Source organism: Haliotis rufescens, unplaced genomic scaffold, assembly GCF_023055435.1.
Source record: "Haliotis rufescens isolate VD_foot unplaced genomic scaffold, xgHalRufe1.0.p SCAF_1, whole genome shotgun sequence".
In the NCBI taxonomy this organism is placed as follows: domain Eukaryota; kingdom Metazoa; phylum Mollusca; class Gastropoda; order Lepetellida; family Haliotidae; genus Haliotis; species Haliotis rufescens.
In genome coordinates this window covers 45,483,774-45,496,217 of record NW_025963779.1, presented here as the reverse complement: position 1 = coordinate 45,496,217, position 12,444 = coordinate 45,483,774, and the positions used below count along the sequence as shown (strand labels likewise).

The window sequence follows — 12,444 nt, the reverse complement described above, 5'->3', positions numbered from 1 at the left end:
AAATGTCACATTGGCGTCTAATCCGAGAAATCTTGAAATCTTGAAATGACCAGGTCAAGTCCAGGTGACTTGTCTAGCATCTGCCTTTTGTCCCCTGAAACCAGTGGAGCTGAAACATGCTCTTCCCACCTACAACCCTACAACAACAGATCTTACTCAACAGGATTGTATCTAATTTTCAGTGAGGCCATCACAGTAGGCATAGTTTAAATGTATTTTTTTTTTTTTCCAACATTTTTATTGTTACCAGAGTTGTAGATTAATACAGTATTCCGTCAAAGACATATTTCGGATTGCATAGAATGGCACAATACACTCTTTAGAAAATTAAAGGGTTGGAAACAAACATTGTCCTATTTCAAACCAAAACGGTTGCAACACACAGTCAGACTCAAACATATCATGTATCAAGAGAGAGCTATGAATCAAATGCTGAGAATAAAGGTGACCATTTTTTGTTAAAGTTACTTTTGTCATCCTTTTTTATAGCAATAAATTTCTCGATTGAATATATGTTTTAAAACAATTTTAAAAGTATATCTAATTTCGGTTTGGTTCCTTTAATTCCACTTACATGAATATGCCTCTTTCCCAATAAAACTATATGATTGATTAAAGTATTAGCGTAGTTAGAACCAAACCAAATAAGATATTTTGTCAATTTAATTTTTTGTGAATGATAATTGTTAAGCCAAAGTTCGAGATCATTCCAAAATTGTTTAGTTTCATGACATTCCCAAAAGACATGGCTGACGTCCTCATTGACAGTATTACAAAGCTACAAACACTGTTGTCCACAAGATTCATTGTTAATAGTTCCTTCTTTGTGTAGATAATTCCATGTAGAAAAATCTGTATTGAAAATCTAAAAGTTTTACATCCTTCAGTATATATCTATAAACAGTAAATATCGTTTTCCAATTAAAATCACAGTGAAAAATTGATTGCCATTTATCACAAACTTTAAGATTATTTTCATTTGATATTAATTTATCATAAAAGATTCTAGCGCCTTTTACAGGCTTCATCAGATCACTTAAGCAACTGTTTATATACAAATTCTGTAAAATAATTTTTCTAGTTTTCTTGATTGTTGTTTTCCATGATTCTGGTATATTGAAGATAACATATCTATAGTCTAATATTGTACCTTTTATCGGATATTTTAGTTTCAGTTCTTCAAATGACCGTTTTCCGTTTTCATTGCATATATTTTTAATTGAGTAAATTCCACTATTAGCCCATTGCTTTATGTAGTATGTTGCTTGTTTGAAGTTGTGGTTGAGGTGGTTGGGACAAAATATCTTCTATATTATCAACGTTAATAATATTCTTTTTACAAAAGTTGTTCCAAGCTTTGAATACATCTTTCCAGTACGGGTTTTTAACAAAAGATTGCTTGTCAACATTAGCACCTAAAGATAGTATATCTTTAATTGGGATATTACAAGGGTTACTATATGGTTTTTTTCACAATATAATCTGAGTGAAGAGAGTTTTAGTGCATCAATAAAGGCTCTAATGTTAATCATGTGTAATCCACCTTCCTCATATTTTCTTGTCAAAGTGCTCCTTTTGATTTTGTCTTTTTTATTATTCCAGATAAAATTGTAAAATATTTTGTCAAGTGACCAGACAAAATCCTCTGGAGGTTTAGGTAGTGTCGAAAATATATGAACTAATTTTGACAATGCTAAAGTTTTTATGACTGTAATTTTTCCTATTATCGTCAGATTTCTTTTTCTCCAATTTGCAAGCAATCTATTTATTTCTTCTAGCTTTCTTTTTGTATTGATTACCCAGAGTTCACTTAAGTTTGGATTAAACGTAATTCCTAATACTTCAAATTCCTTATTGTGCCATTCTATTTGTAAGTCTTGACATAAACGATCATTGCTACCCGTTTTGAGCCTATCCAGATTGCTTTTGTCTTGTCTACATTAATTTTTAAGCCAGACATTTTGTAGAAATTAATTTAGTGTTTCTATAGCTGCATATAAGCTTTCATCTTTGCCATTAAGAAATAATTCAGTATCATCAGCATATTGCCCAAGTTTGTATTCTTTGTCATTGACTGTAATCCCTTCAATTTTATTATTATTTCTAATCATACATCCTAGGATTTCAGCTACTAGGAGAAAAATATATGGCGACAAAGGGTCCCCTTGTCGACAGCCTCTTTCATTTGTAAAAAATTCCGAAATATGCCCATTTTGTATTATGCTTGATATGGTATCTTAAGTTAGTATATTTATCCACCTTATCATTTCTGGTCCAAATCCATATTTTTGTAAAACTTTATTTATAAGTTGTTTTGATACCGTATCAAATGCCTTTTCAAAATCGATCAGCAGAAGTAATCCTGGTTTATTTTGTCTTTTTGATTCAAAGATAATATCATATAACAACCTTGTGTTTTCTGAAATAGATCTTCCTGGAATAAATCCTGTTTGATTATTATGAATGAGCAATTCCAATGTTGATTTTATATGGTTTGCAATACAAGTACTTATTATTTTATAGAGTACATTCAATAAAGTTATTGGTCTCCAGTTTTTTTATCAATGTTCTGTCTTTGTTTGATTTTGGTATACAAGTTATAACTCCTCTTTTCATTGTCATACTCATTTTGTTATTAGCAGAAGTACTTTTTACAAATCTGTATATCCAGAATTTAAGTTCTTTAAAGAAAAACTTAAAAAATTCAATAGGAAAGCCATCAATACCGGGACTTTTATTGTTTTTCATGTTTTTAACTGCCAATGAAATTTCTTAAGCTCAATTTCTCTTTCCAATAAGTTTTTCATTTGGTTGTCTAATGTTGGAGTCTCTAAATTTGTTAAATTTTCGTAGCTTCTGTCCTTGCTATCAGATGTATATAATTTTTTATAAAAGTTTCTTAATTCATCCAATATGCAATTGCCGTCTGTTATTACCGTATCATCTTCAGTCATAACTTCATTAATTAATTTACTGACATAATTTCTATTTTCTAAGTGGCAGAAATAACTTGTTGGTTTTTCTCCTTCCCCATACCATTGCATTCTAATTCTAATTTGTACTCCTCTTATTTCCTCTTCTTTTATATGTTCCATTTCTAATTTGCATTTTGATAATTCGGATAGGTGTCTTTCGTCTATTTGTTGAAAATTTCGCCTTATGTCATCTTCTAAATCGCTTATCTTACTTTCTAATTCTTTTGTTTGATTGATTTTGGTTCTTTTAATGAATGAAGAAAATGAAATTGTTTTCCCTCTAACTTTCATTAAGAGGGTTTCAAGAAATAAAGTATCATCTATTTTAAGTTTGATGTCTAACTCACTTTGTTCACTTTGTTCACTATCACTATTCTCAGAATATTCTTTTTTAGTTTCTTCTATAATTGTTTTAACTAAATCTGTATAATCTTTATTTGATAGAAGTGAAGTATTTAATTTCCAATATCCGCGTCCTCTTTCTTGATTAATTGTATTGGAGAAAGATAACGTTATGACTGAGTGGTCGCTTTTATATCCGGGTAAAATATTTGTTTCCAATGTCATATTTCTTATATCTTCAGACACTAAAAAGAAGTCAAGCGTAGCTTGTTGTTTTGGGTTTTTCTTCCACCATGTAAACTTCTTAAAGTCTTTATTTAGTTCTCTCCATATATCTATCATATTTAACGATTCTATTTTTTCCAATACTATCCGTCTTGCTTTAGGGTTATTTATATTTTTAGAATTTTCTAAATCAACTGCAGGATTAAGAATAAGGTTCCAATCACCAACAATAACTAATGAATCATTTTCGAAGTTATCAATATTATCAAATAGATTTTTATAAAAATCAGGGTCATCACTATTAGGTCCATAGAGATTAGTTAATGTTAGTCTTGTACCTTCTAGAGTTATTTCAGCTATTATATAATTGCCATTTTCATCTATTTTAGTGCTATGAATTGTTATGTCTACATTATTATTAAACATTATCGCAACTCCTCTAGCATTGGATTTATATGGTGCAATTATGCTTTGTAGACCCCATTCATTCCTCATAAGAGTAACCTCACTTTTTGAAATGTGAATGTCTTGTAGGCAAACAAGAGATACCTTTCTTTTTCTTCAAATATTCAGTACTTCCTTTCTCTTATTTTCATCTGCTAAGCCTCTGCAATTAGCCGAAATCACTTTTATTTTTTTAATATTAGCCATAATCTACTATTATAAGTTGTAAAGAAATATAATGAACTACAACGGGTACTTGATTTCCATAAACTACAGGGAACATTTTTTTTGGAGAATAAAAAAAGAGAGAGATGAACAAAGAAATATAAATAAATACTGGTGTTCCATAGTGGACCAAGAGGTCCCCTCCCGTTCTCAGTGACAATTTAAATTATTGCCCAAAAGTGCAAATCTAAAGTATAACCAATACTGGTAGCCTTTAGAGTGATCTGAAACAGACCTATATCATATATTATTAAGGTTATGTAACATTTCATTATATCTGTGTTGTCGATCTACAAGATAAATTATGTATTACAAATTATCAGGCTCTATATTAGCATAGAGGACATGAATTCAATACAAGAACAAAGAGATACACAAATTCCTCTCTGGCCTAATATTATTAACTTATCATCAGAACAATGCTGAATATAGGGTTAAGCCAAATAATATGAAACTAAAATTAAATATTTTGTGGTCAAATTTTGATTTCCCTACAAAGCCAACTAAATTCAAATAAGATCTACTTCCAACTGGTCGAGCTTACCCACGTGCATGTGTGACGCAGATCAATATACCGACATTGCACATGTCACAACTTCAACGTGCTATAAGTTTGTATATATTTTCTAGTATATCTATATTGAGTAATGTATCATTAACTCGACTATAGCATGTAAAGTTCACATTATTGTTTAGTTAATAACCATACACGTAGGTAAGTCAACACACAGAAAGGATAACACTTACGGCTGTGCAGTTTCGGATAATAACATCCGGTATATGCCTATAAATAGTATCGCACGTGTTATTGTTTATCAACATGCTCAGTTCATGTTGTTGCATCGAGGCTCGCCCTGAAGATCTTGACAGTCAGATGTACATCGAATATTGACAATGATTTCAAAGCGTACTAACAGTACTTTTGTTTCATACTAAACATATTACCCATATCATGTAAGTTTTAACATATGACAGTTCAGCGTGTCTTCTGCACTATTTGGGCACAAACTAATCGTCGGGTTTGTTTTTGTCTCGGAACTGAATAATCACTTTAGCTGATGTTGTCCTCTAATCCGATAGTTGTCCAGGCATCTGCGGAAGAACGTCGGTACTGCAGAGTCAAATCCATTCCTCTCTCTAAGATTCGTGTCTGCACTTTGTGTGATTTCCTGAGTTCGAAAGCTCAGTTTGCCATCTTTCCTCTCAGCTTTTTAATGATGACTGGCAGGTCTGTGCGGATACTTGCCTTTATTGACCTCAACACTTGACCACTTTTCAACGCTGCTGTGTATACCCTTTGCCTATCAGATGCAATAACAAATTTGCCGACGATAGGCTTTGGCATATTGGGTCTAAACTTATTCGGATCGGTACTTGTTCGAGGTAATCGATGCACATTAGCGAACAGGATTTTGTCAGCCTCGTTGACCCCAATACGTGTGAAGAGCTCTTTAGTTGCCTCCTCCGCATCTTTTTCGTCTGCTATACCGTAAAGAAGCAAGTTGTTTTTTAGCGAATTGTACCAGTAGTTTGTGTTCAAATTCCTTCTTCATTTGTGAGAGTTTGCTTTTCAACTTTTCAATTTCAGTTTTATTTTCTTTAATTTGTTCGGCGTTAAAGTCAACCGCCTCTAGAATTTCACCGGTTTTGTTGTCAAGCTCCTTAATGTCATGTTTAATAATGTTTATTTGACCCATTATTTCATCTGTTTGAGCTTTAAGTGCATCTTTTATGAAATTCTTCATGTCAACACTACTCACAGTCACGTCGTGTGTCATGGTGGTCGGGCTTGCTGGGGTCGATGTTTTCTCCGTATTTTCCGCACTGGCCCTTGCTCTGGTCATGATAAAGTCATCTAAACCTTTCGATTGAGCTCCTGTATCCCGTTTAGTTTTATTTCCTTTCTTATTACCAGACATTTTCTTAGGATTTCACTGCATTACGGGAGAGCTATTTTTAACCAACCGCTCATGAGCGCAGCACCACCGGAAGTTGAGTTTAAATGTATTTATTGCTATTGCTCAGCCATTATTTTTCAAAATGTGATGAAATTTGGTACTGGTATACAGTCGAACCCTGTTATCTCGAACCAAGCAGGACTGTGGGGTAACTTCAAGATATCCTGGCATTCAAGATGATGAGGCATGGACATCCAGAATAAAAGATGGTTTTTCGATGGACATGCTTGACTGTGATTCATTCATCACAAGGGATGCAGAATGGAGGATCCTCACCTTTAAAAATATATTCATGAGTATAACGTGAATGGCCAATACGACATCGTCTTAAAATGACCTCTTCAAATCTGGACTGACAACCCAAGTAGGTACATGTATAAACGATATTTGCTTTTATTGCATGTAATTTATTTATACCCACTTGGGTGTCCCACTTCTTCTGCATTAGATCTCTGATGAAACATCTAATAACAGGTTTATAATCACTATAGGGTATAAGAAGTGGTGTTGCAGATTTGTTGAGTGCTGCCTTAGCAGCAGCATCAGCCATTGTGCTACCAACAATCCCAACATGGCTTGGTAACCAACAAAAGACGATGTCATATTGGCCAGTAGCTAGATCATTAAATAACTCAAGAATTTCAATTAAAAATGGATGTTTACAAGACATATTTTTATATGCCTGAAGGCACGAGAGTGAGTCTGAAAAAATAATGAATTGTTTATATTTTGATTGGTTCTTAACATATTTTAGATCTGTTAAAATTGCGTGCGCTTCTGCTGTGAAGATTTAACTATTATCAGGTAATCGTGAAGATATTGTTCTGGATCCAATGACAGTGGCACTAGCAATTGCGCCACCATCCTTGGATCCATCTGTAAATATAGATTTATAAGTGTCGTAAGTGTTTCTTAATTGATGGTATTCTTGTTGGTAAACTAATTGGTTAGTATGTGATTTCTTTAGTTTTGTTAATGTAAGGTCTACCTCTGGCTTGACCATTTGCCAAGGAGGAGATGAGAAAAGTTGAGTAGGAGCTATCATATTGAGTATCTTGGAGTTTAATATTAGAAGCTGATATTGCAGATTTTATTCTGATTCTGAGGGGTGGAGCGAGTGTTAATTTCTTATTGTAGAGATCTTCGTGGAGAGGATTGAATATGCATTCAAAAGCTGGATTTGACTGACTAGAGTATAATTTTGTGATGTATTGTAAAGATAATTTTAGACGGGGTTGTTTAAGAGAAGGCTCATCTGCTTCTATATATAGACTGTGAATGGGAGACATTCTAAAGGCTCCAAGGCAAAGCCTCAGGCCCTGATGATGTATAGTATCTAGTTTTTGTAAATTTCTTTTGCAGGCTCCACCATAGACAATGGAGCCATAATCAAGTTTTGTACGGATCAGTGATCTATATAAGTGTGAGAGGGTTGTTTGATCCCCTCCCCACTTTGAATTTGAAACTACTTTCAATAAGTCGAGTGCCTTCAGACATTTAGCTTTTAGGTATTTAACATGTGGGAGGAAAGTTAAATGGTTATCAAAAATAAGTCCCAAGAACTTTGCCTCCTTCTCCACTTTGATAGGGGTGCCATTTAAAAATAGCTCAGGGTCCTTATGCGGTTTATATTTCCTGCAAAAATGTATGCAGTTAGTTTTTGATTTGGAAAATTTAAACCCGTTCTCTAGACACCACTTGTGAATTTTATTGAGACATAATTGTAATTGCCTTTCTATTGTGTGCATATTTTTACCATGACAAGATATATTAAAATCATCCACAAAAAGTGATGCATCAACTGAATCATTTATAACTTATGACAAACTGTTAATTTTTATACTGAATAAAGCGACAAACAAAATACTGCCTTATGGGACACCCTGATCCTGATTATAATGATCAGACAGGGTTGTACCCACTCGGACTTGAAATTGCCTGTCTGTTAAAAACTGGGATATAAAATGAGGCAGACGGCCTCTTAATCCAAAATCATGAAGATCTTTTAAAATATCATGTTTCCATGTTGTATCGTAAGCTTTTTCTAAGTCAAAAAAGATCGATACAGCATGTTGTTTATTTACAATGGAATTATTAATGAACGATTCTAAACGCACCAAATGATCAATAGTACTTCTGTTTTTCCGGAAACCACATTGTATATTGGTTATAAGATTTTTTGTTCCCAAGTACCATACTAATCGATTATTAACCATAGTTTTACAAACACAGCTAGTGAGAGATATAGGTCCGTAATTTGATGGATCAGAATGGTCCCGTCCAGGTTTGGCTATGGGAACAACAACTGCATTATGCCATGAAGGTGGAAAGTTCCCTGATGTCCAAATGTCATCGAATATATTCAACATAGTTTCAAGACATGATTCAGGAAAGTGTTTTAGAAGCTGATAATGAATATTATCAGCGCCTGCTGCTGTTTCCATGAGCTTGCCCTAAGGCAGTATATAGCTCATGTAGTGAAAATACCTCATTGTAATCTCCACCATTATCAGATGTAAAATTAATCTTTTTGCTTTTCCTGTTGGAGCTGATATTTTTTAAGTTCAGGAACTTAATTAGATGATGATGAATGTTGAGATAATGTCTTCCCAAGTCTCTAGGCAATATCAGATTTATCAGTGAGTAAAGTATCACCATCTTATAGATGGTTAACTGTAGAATATGATCCCTTGCCTTTGATCTTTTTAATCATGTTCCAAACCTTGGACATAGGAGTACGAGAGTTTATTCTTGAGACATAAGTCTTCCATGATTGACGTTTATTTTGTTTGAATAGACTTCTTGCCTTAGCATTTGAAATTTTGACATTGTTAAGGTTATGGACAGTAGGATGTTTCCAGAAGTATTTCTCCGCCTTCTTTTGACATTTCCTAGCTTGTTTGCAATTATCATCAAACCATGGTTTACTAACACGTGGGTTGACAGAGGACTTAGGAATGGATTCATCAGCAATTGCATTCAGTTGATCTGAGAACAACTGAATTGGGTCAGTAACATTCAATAAAGATGCAGGCTGTAATTTATCTTTGCATAAAGATTGAAATAAAAGCCAATCAGCCTTCATAAAATTCCATCGAGGTGAAGGTGGGATGAATGGGATTAAGCACAGTGGGGAAATGGTCACTTCCACATAGGTCATTGTTGACTGACCATGAGAATTCATTTAACAAAACTGAATCTGTCAAAGACAGATCTAATGATCTAATGATGAATATGTACCTGTGGCAGGGTGTAAATAAGTATCCGAGTCACCATTAAAGAAGCATAGATCATTATCGGAAACAAAATCCTCAATCACTTTTCCCTTTTGATTAATGATAGAACTTCCCCATAAAGGATTATGCCCATTTAAATCACCAATGATGATACAGGGCTTTGGGAGTTGGTTGTATAGTTTTTGAAGGTCATTCCGCTGAATACTCGAGGAAGGAGGAAGGTATAAAGAGTAAAGTGTGAAGGTAATATGCAGTGTAAGTCTAACTGCAACTGCTTGCAGATTTGTGTCAAGCGGAACAGGACTGTGAACAACGCCCCGCCGCACCAAAACAGAAGCACCTCCAGTAGCTTTATCTCCTGGAGGAGAGAAGGAATGATAGGAACTATACTGCCTTAAATCAAATTTATCTGTATTTTTTAGGTACGTCTCTTGTAAACAAATTGCTGATGGACAAATATCCGTTGTTAATAACTGCAGTTCATTAAAATTGTGCCTAAGTCCTCTGCATTCCATTGAATTAGATTCGAATGATTCATGGTGGTTCTATAGGAGATCTCTCACGTGAACGTGAAGATGAGTCACCACTACTGTTGTTGTGTGAAGATGGGGTAACATCCATCTCAAGAGGCTCGAAAAAGTTATGAACATCTACAGATGTTTCAGTGAGATCTACAGAGGATCTTTGTTGTAATTGTAATTTTTTTCCATTTCTGTTGATGGTTTGTTTGTAGCTGACATTACAGAAGCTGTAATTTCAGTAGTTGGTGTAGATGGGGCCACAGCCTGAGCCTCAATTTGAGATGCTGAAGATATATCACATGGACTGACGGAATGATTTGTCTGACTCTCGGATGTTGTAGTCATAGGCACCGGATGTTCAGAGCATGTCTAAATCAAGTCAGTCTGACATTCTATGGAGCTACTGGTTGAAGGGCGAGAGACCGTAGCAGCAGCAGCAGCAGCAGCATAAGAGTGTTTTGATGAAGGTGTCTGGCTATCAAAGAGTTTTTTAGCATCAAGGTATAAAATGTTATTTCGACATTTGATAGTCAAAATATCTTTTTCACGTTTCCAAAAAGACATGATTTGGATGATACTACATGTTAACCCATACAATTAATACATTTGAGGTCTGCTGTACAATCCGAACCATCATCATTTGTTACCACAACGGTGACAAACAGTAGGATGATCGCATGATTTTGAGCCGTGTCCAAATTTTTGACATTTGTAACACCGGAGTGGATTGGGGACATACTCCTCCACTCCTATGTTAAAATAGCCTGCCTTTATAGACTGGGGAATGGTTGAAAGAGAAAAAGTGAACAAATATATATTTGTTGGAACAATTTTCTCTCCATCTTTTCTAGTGAAACGTTTCACTGACGTGACGCTTTGTCCTGTTAGTTCTTCAAGAATGTCTTCTTCAGACATTTCTGGCAGACAACATGCTCTATCGCGGATGATTCCCCGACTTGAATTTAAAGATTGGTGTTCGGAGACAACAACTCTACCAAAAGAGAGCGGCTCCAGAGCCGTGAAACATTCTTCACCTCACTGCAAATACCTTCAATGGCTTTACATATGGCAAAAGGATTTATTTTTAACGGTTGTTCATTTCGTGCTTCCACTACAAGAAACCCAGCCCAAGAATTTGAATTTGGTGGAATAGAAACATCTTCATCAGATGAGAAATTCTCAGCTTCCAGACATCTTTTCTTGTCAATGCGATTCTAACCAGATTTATTGTGAGCCATGATGAAATTAATTTATTCAGCACCCCAGCTCCCCACCCACCATTGAGTGCTATGAAGAGCGATGTTTTCCTGCACCGGATCTCCAAGATGCAAACATCAGGGATACAGAGGTGGTATACTCGAGTAAAAACAACATGAATAGCTGTATTTGTCTATCAAATAAAATGCCAGGCTGGTTCTGCCCATGACAAGATATTGAAGACATACAGAACTCAGAGGTCGAAAGTGCCAGATTGGCCCATGAGCCACCGCCTTCTGGCATGGGACTCTAGGCAAGTTGATAACAAAGAATTGATATGTATAACATTCATACCCAACATTCACATCAATCGAAAAATTATAATATGAACGTGTTGCATTCACAAGACATGGTGTGACCAGCCGATTGATAGAATCGGGCCCATTCTACCACCCGTCTAGGTGAAGTAAGGGTCAAAGTGGTGTGTTGGGCAAAGGAACACCGGTTCCTGGCTCAAGTGCCCTCAACCACCAGAATCCTGTCCTCCACCGACACAGGGTTGCAACCCACGGCAAACAGGTTGCCCAATTTGGTCGCCTTTGACGACCAGCAATGGGGTGCTGTGGACAAATTCTACCCCGGGTCCACATGGGGGAAGAGTGATTAGCGTTACCCAGCACTCACCACGAGGAGGTTGCTCTTCACGAGCGCCAGAAAACAATAAGGGTAGGTTCAATTCCGGATGGAATTTTCCACATCTGTCAGACACATGCTGAATTTTTGCCTTTTGCTATTTATGAGTTTTAGAAATTTGTATGACTGGGCATCATTTCCAGAAATATTTCCTTGCCAAACATTGCATGTCTATATATAAAGCACTTTGTGAAGTGACAACAATTGGGTACGATCAAATGTTTCTTATATACAAGACATGGCATAAGATTTGGGGGCTGACTCGGTGTTGGAAAGGTAATGTACCCTGCGGGTAAGTAGTATAAAAAGGCAGCCCTGCGGGTTGCATAAGTAAATTTGAAATAAAAAGGTTATACCAGATAAGAAAGGTTGCCCTGCGGGCAATGTAATTAAGAGACCCTGTGGGTCAGAAAAAAATATGTAGAAAAGGTGATACCCTGCAGGTATAAGTGAAAATGAAAATACTTTGGGGGCCGCAAGCCATATAATGATAGTTTACAGAATGATTGACTTGCAAAGCCCAATGTAAAACCGAGAGCCCTCAAAGTGATAAGAAAAGGATAAAATGAGTGATGATTTTAAAGGCGATAATGTTAAATATAATACATATGAGAATTAATAACTGAAT

At 35.4% G+C, this 12,444-nt stretch overlaps 1 protein-coding gene across 1 annotated transcript in view; it reads left to right on the top strand.

Annotated features, from left to right (window-relative positions):
- Positions 1-12,444, top strand: part of LOC124136481 (zinc finger C2HC domain-containing protein 1B-like) — a 215,535-nt gene that overhangs the window by 40,504 nt on the left and 162,587 nt on the right. The gene's annotated exons all lie outside the window — the stretch shown is intronic.